The sequence below is a fragment of the Callithrix jacchus genome, chromosome 5 (genome assembly GCF_049354715.1).
Source record: "Callithrix jacchus isolate 240 chromosome 5, calJac240_pri, whole genome shotgun sequence".
In the NCBI taxonomy this organism is placed as follows: domain Eukaryota; kingdom Metazoa; phylum Chordata; class Mammalia; order Primates; family Cebidae; genus Callithrix; species Callithrix jacchus.
Genome location: NC_133506.1, coordinates 70,572,347 through 70,579,507, shown reverse-complemented (window position 1 = coordinate 70,579,507; position 7,161 = coordinate 70,572,347).

Below are 7,161 nucleotides of genomic sequence, written 5' to 3'. Positions count from 1 at the left end.
GGCTGGTCTTGCTCTATGTCTAACACCAGCTCTTTAGGCCTTGGTTAGGAGAAAGCGTCAATGAATTTCTTTGGTTTTATGCAATATTCCTGTAGCAAGAATGGTCCCTTAGAGTAACGATGACTAAAACAAGACAATACATTCTTACTCTGATGCAATTCTCACTTATTCTGCAAACTCTGATTGAAGGTCCATATGTGGTCAACGCTGGGATAGCCCTGGAGATACAGAAAACTGAGCCTCCTTGGGATGTTTGGTGTCCTTGGCTCAGTCACCCATTTCACAATGCAGAAGCTCAATGACACCTAGGTGAGTACAAACTCATTTTTATCCCTGTTTAGGGAATAACCAGGAAGCATGGGCTTACAGTCTAAACACTTCTAAAGACCACGTCTTCAGCAGTACCCATTTTACTGATGGGGAAATGAGCCCCAGAGAGGTTAACTAATGTGCCTAATGATATTTAGTAAGTCACAAGGTTTAGACTCTAACCAAGGTCTTCTGGTCCTAACTTCAGAGTCCTGTGCCTTTAAGACCACAATCTGACTCTCCTTTGTTGTCTGCGTAAGAGAAGAGTGAGGCAGGGATCTGAGTACGGGAGAACCAACCAGGGAGGAAGGGCAGGCAGGCTAAATTCTCCCCCGGGATCAGCAGAAAGCAGCCAGGGCTCAGACAGTCACTGTGGCCAGGGAAGCTGCAAGGCAGATTCAAACTCCAGACATTTGAGAAACCATGTAAGCCCTCCAGTAAGGTGATATTTTTGGTGAGAGGAAGATGCAAGGAACACTTAAGATTTGGAATTGTTAGGAGCAGTGAAAACACTACTTGAAAGCTGAGGGGAATAATAGCATGATGCCTGCTGGCAGCTCCCAGCTCACATTCATCCTCTCAGTCACCCCAACATTAGGAGAGTTTATTTTCCCAAGAGTTCAGACAGAAGTCCCAGAATAGATCCTCATTGGCTCAGGTGGGTCACATGTCCCTCCCTAAACCTATCACGATGGCTATAGGATTTGGAGCCCTGATTGGCCAGGCCTGGGTCACATGATTGATTTAGCACTGGCAAGGTAGGGTAAGCTCCCCTGTCCTACTTATAATGTGGGTAGGGAAGAGCTCTTCCAAGAAGAAGGGGGAAGGGGAAATGAGATATTAGATAAGAAAGAGGACTTTGGCCGGGCGCGGTGGCTCAAGCCTGTAATCCCAGCACTTTGGGAGGCCGAGGCGGGTGGATCACCAGGTCAAGAAATCGAGACCGTCCTGGTCAACATGGTGAAACCCCATCTCTACTAAAAATACAAAAAATTAGCTGGGCATGGTGGCGCGTGCCTGTAATCCCAGCTACTCAGGAGGCTGAGGCAGGAGAATTGCCTGAACCCAGGAGGCGGAGGTTGCGGTGAGCCGAGATCGCGCCATTGCATTCCAGCCTGGGTAACGAACGAAACTCTGTCTCAAAAAAAAAAAAAGAAAGAAAAGGAAGAGTACTTTGTACCACTGAAGGATTTCTACTTTGTAGATTGGCAGTAGGAGCCTACAATACTTTCACGTGGGGAAAGACATATTCAATGTTGGGGTTCAGGAAGGTGAATCAGGCCCCTGAGAAATTGTTGCTACCTGTGACTTTTAGTCATTAGGTATCAATTAAATGTGCATAGTATCTGCCGGGTGCCGAGCTGTAATCCCAGCACTTTTGGAGGCCTAGGCAAGTGGATTTTTGATTGAGCTCAGAGAGTTCGAGACCAGCCTGGACAACATGGCAAAAGCTGGTCTCTACAAAAAATATAAAAATTAGCTAGGTGTGGTGGCACCGCCTGTGGCCCCAGCTACTTGGGAGGCTGAGGTGGAAGGATTGCTTGAGCCCAGAGGTGGCAGTAAGCTGAGATTGCGCAGGACACCCCAGCCTGAGTGAAAGAATGAGACCCTATCTCTAAAAATAAAATAAGCATGCATAGTATCTATTAGTGTAAGTTACTTGGCAATGGGCAGTGATTAAGAGGGTAAAATCTGGTTCTGTCACTTACCAGACTGAAGAAGTTAAATAACTTCTCTTTGCCTCGGTTCCCTTGTTTGCAAAATGGGAACAGTAACAATAACTGCTCCTAGGTTTTTTGTGCAGATTAAATAAATTTATATACCATAAGGCACTTCAAGAAGGGGTAGTCAGAGTGTTTGCTTCAATTCCCAGGAGCTGGGAGACCTCACCCAGGAGCTGGCAGAGCCTCTGACCCTGGCTGCACAGACCTGACCAGCCTGGGCTGGCTGCAATAGCTGGCCCTGAGCACTGACCCACTCGCCTGCTGCCCTTGGAAGCCTCGCTTGGCTGACAAACAGGAAGGTGTCAGGGCTGCCTGCGTGCCCCTGCCGCCCCCACAGCCCTGTGTCTGGCCCCAAACCTCTTCTCTACTCGCGGCTGCGGTGAACTTGGATGGTGCTACTCTCGCCGCAAACCACAGTCCATCACGAATTGCCATGTGGTGAGTAGTGAGCACATTTATAATTGATGAAATCAGGGGGCAAGAGCTCATGGCTGAGATGATCAGTAAACAAAACCCTGGTCCTTGGGTGGGGTGGGGGGGTGCTTGAGAGTAAACAAGGGGACAGGAATAGGGGGTTCAACTCCGCTGGAGAGTACATGAAAGGTCTCACCTACCAGCATTTGCTTTTATTATTAAACTTATTTTAAAGAGTTTCAATCCCTTAGAAAAGTTACAAGAATATATAAACTCCCATATATATATATATATATATATATATTTTTTTTTTTTTTTTTTAAAGACCAGGCCTGAGTCTGTCATCCCGGCTGGAGTGCAGTGGTGCAATCCTAGCTCACTGCAGCCTCAAACTCCTGAGCTCCTGTGATCCTCCCACTTAAGCCTCCCAAGTAGCCAGGACTACAGGCATGTACCACTATGCCCACCTAATATTTACAAGTTTTTTGTAGAGATGAGGTCTCACTATGTTGCCCAGGCTGGTCTCAACTTCTGGCCTCAAGTGATCCTCCTGCCTCAGCTTCCCAAAATGTTGGGATTTATTTACAGGTGTGAGTCACTGCACATGGCCTAAGAATTATATTCTTCAGTCTTTTCTTATTAGTCTGTTCTTAGTCTTCTGATTCTTCTTAGTCTCATTCTGCGGAGATCATGACCTTTACCCCTAAATACTTCAAGGATGTTCTCTATACCTATAAGAATGACTAACATCAGGAAATTTAACATTAACAAAATGCTAATATATAGTCCATGTTCAAATTGCACTAATTATCCAATACTATCCTTTTTAGCAACTCTTTTTTCCCAATCAAGCCTGATTAGCCTTTCAGTAGTCAAGGTCCCAGGTAATTGTCACCCTTGGTCCCCCACCCTGCTGCTGGCTAGAATCTCAGTCAGGTAGGAGCCAAGTCAGGTCAGAAAACAAGGCCAAGCTTAGGATAACAACTGGATCCAGATGTGGAATCTGGCTAAGGTCTGGGAGCCCTGGAAGCTGTTTCCAAAAGGTCCCCAGGGATGGGAGCCCAGGCGAGCAGGGAGAGGGGCACAGAAGTTCTTACTGGGAGCCCAAGGGAGGCAGGAGACTCCTACACTTCTGTCACAGCAGCCAATCCCTGGGTTGCACCACCACAGGTGGTGGCAGGAGAGATGTTAGGAAGACAGGGAGGAGACCATAACATTTCAGGCACAGAAGCTGGCAGAAGAGAGACAGCTCTCTGTATAATGTCATCCGTATAATGCTAATTGGTTAGTCTGGATATTTACTTAACAAATGTCTATTGCATCCTTACTATACGCCAAGAACGATTTTAAGTGCTGGGGATGCAGACCCAGTTCCAGCCCTAAGGTGTTTATGTTCTATTGGGAGATGGGATAGTTTGCATTGTTGTTGTGAAAACAGTCATCCCCTTATCTCCTCCCCCTCCCCTTCACAACAGGTGTAAGAGAGTAAACTTGCCCACTCCACTGCTATTACACTTGGCCATGAGGCTTCTTTGGCCACTAGAATGTTAGCGGTGTGTCATGGTCACCCTTAACTGTGCTGTGAGGTTTGGCTTGGCTTTTAAGTTCTTGCCATTCTCCAGGAGAAGCACGTGGCCCAGGGAGCTGCTGGTCCAAGGAGAATGGAGAGAGACATGGAGCCAACCCAAACCCAGGCCACGGCCTGGAGCTGCCTTGCTCCTGCTGACACACAGACTCACAAATAAGAAAGATCAGGACTTGTTGTTTGGAGCCTCTGAGTATCGGGGTGGTTTGTTACACAGCATCATTTTGGCAGTAGCTGACTAAGATGGGTGGAGACCAAATATAAACAAGCCAACTAATACATGTGTGATGTCAGGATAGGAACAGGAAGACAAAAAAAGCAGAAGAGGAAAAGAGTGGTGAGTGCTGTTATAGATAGGACAGCCAGTGGAGGCCCCCTGATAAGGGAGCAGAGATCCAAAGGAAGCGGGGGAAGGAGTCGTGTGGTTTTTCCAGGGCAGGGATTTCTCAAGGAGGAAGCAGCAAACGTGTAGGTCCCCAGGCAGGCACGGACTGAGCCCAGGAGCAAGCCTGTGTGGCCGGAGCAGAAGGAGCCAGTGGGCCAGGGTGGGGTGATAGGAGATGGCTCAGAGAGGAGTCTGGGGCCAGATCCAGTGAGAAGGACTGGGACATTTATTCCCATCGTCTCGTGTAACTTGTTCCTAGCTGTCTGAGGAAAGAGCGGACATGCAGAAAAGTTGCTGGTTGAGCTCTCTGGTTTGGGATTAGTACTGGCAGTGCCAGTGTTGGCCACATTCAAGCCAGGGTTCCAGGGGCCTTCTCTCAGCTTCATGCCCCTGCTTTTCCTTGAGATTCTCCTCTCTCTTGTCCCCTCCCTATCTTGGCTCTCTATCCACCTCCCAACACCTCCAGCTCCCCTTCTGCTCCCCCTCTAAGTCCCCTGGACCTTCCTGGCTCTTAGCCCTCAACCCTCAACCCTCAGCCCCTTCAGCTCTCAAGGTAGGGACCACTCCCACCTCTACAGCTCTGTCCCAGAACCCTGGGCATTCTGTCACTAGCTCCCTGCTTGGTCCTGTTCTCCACGGTGGTCCTGTCCTCCATGGAGCAAAATGGTCTGTGGTCCTTTTACACTGGGCATGCCTCAAACTGAGCCCATCACCAGGGAAGGGCCCTCGGGGGACCATCTGAAATGTGGGGAGCTTCGTAGACCCTTCTACAAAGCACAGCCAGTAGCCCAGCCAGTAGCTCCATTTTCCTAAGATACTGATTTCAACATGTCACTCCCAGCCCCCTGTCTTGGATGGGGCCTTTTCTCTATGGGATGAAGGAACCCTCCTCAGCCCAGCACTGAAGGTCTTCTGTGGACCCATCTCAGCTTGACTTTGCACCAGCTCCCACCCCATGCCTCAAGCACACTCTGCTTCTAGATCCTTACTCAAGCAGGGCCCTTTGCTCAGTGGGTGTTTGCTGAGGCCCTACTGTGTGCAGGCGCTGTCCAGAGTGCTGGGCACAGAAGGGCAGCTGGCAGACTTACATTCATAGAGCCCATTCCGGTGTCTCTGCTGCGCCTCCCCTTCCTTCCCTTCCCTCAGGCCGGTCACCTACAGGCTCTGTGACCAATGCCTCCCTTCTCCTTGATCACTGGGCAGGTAAGCATACCTTGCCTTGTGTCTGGCCGTTCTTTTAAATGAGGATTTCCATTTTTAATGATAGAAGTGACACATCCCCATTGTGAAAAATACGGAGAGTATGGAAAAGAAAGAAGCAAAAGAAATTACATCATCTGGCTAAGAGCATAGAGAAGCTTCTCTTAAAAAATGGTGTCTTCAGCTGCTTGCCTTCCATTTGCCTTCCTCGCAGAGGAGGCAGCCTTGATTCCTGGGTGGGAAATGCCAAAAATGATGGAATCGAAGCCTTTTCTGGAAGCAGGCAGATATTTCTAGGGGTGGGGAAGAGAGAAGAGAGAACTTAAGAGAATTGAGCTCTTGATGAAAAGTGGGGGTGGGTGGCACAGAGGGGAGAACCAGAGACTGAGAGGTCTAGGAGGACGGGTTAAAACTGAGGCCAGGGCCCTGGGAAAGGAGCCTGGAAGCCCCAGCTCTTTTCCTCCTTACTGGCTGTGTCCCTGTGACCTAGAGTGAGTCTTTTGGTCTCTCTGAGATGCCATATTTTCCCTTTGTAAATGGTAATGTCTGACACAAACAGGAGAGCACGCTGCTGTCCTGGGTAAGCCCCTCGTCTGGGTCCTGGTTCCGGTCTGCTACTGAGCTCTGGAGGGCAAGGGTCACACTTACTCCAGTTTCTCTTCTGCATGCCCCAGTGCCCACCACAGGTGCAGTGGGAATATGAACACATTTATTATACACCTTGTGCATGTGGGACACTCTGCTGTGGTCTCACGCGGATGACTAGAAGGAACTCTGGAGGCCAGATCCACCCTTTACACAGATGGGGAAAATCAAGTCTCACACCACCAGGTGAGCCTGGTGGTATCTTGACACCTCCAGGCGGTGACAGAACCAGGACGCAGCCGCTGAGGAATGAGCGAATGAGAGAATGAAGTAAAATGGGGCAACAGGCAGCATGAGCAAGGGCTGATCTCTGGTGGGTCACCTTGACTGTGCTCACCACTGGCCCTGCAGCACCACCGTCTCTGAAGGAGCACGGAGGCAGCCCCCTGTGTGGGGTGGCACAGACCCCAGGGCCCAGGCAGGCAGGGGATGTGCCGGCGATCCTTGCCATGGGCCGCCAGCTTTGCCACCCTGCTTCAGGGCCCTGGCCTCTTCCCAGGGTGCAGGATGCCACTCCCAGGCACTCTGGCCCCGTTTCTTACCAGGCTGCTCTGGGATGGCAGTGTCCCAGCACCGCTATAAATAGCATCTCTCCTGGGCCCCAGACGGCCAGTTGGCAAACACTATAATTTGCTGAAAAGTTTGGAATGTGTCTAAAAATGAAGAAGGCAAATGAAACCAGCCATGAGGGGGAGCGACCGGCGTATCCATTTCAGAGAAAGGCTAAGCCTCTCTCCGGCTTCCTGCCAACAGCTTTACGAGGGCACTGCAGGCAAAGCTTCGGGGAGAGGGGACAAACGTGAGTCTAGGAAGGAAATATTGTCATTTTCAGCATCAGCCGCAGCAGCTACCTCTTGTACTGGCCTCACCCCTGACTTTCCTGTCCTAACCAAAGGATG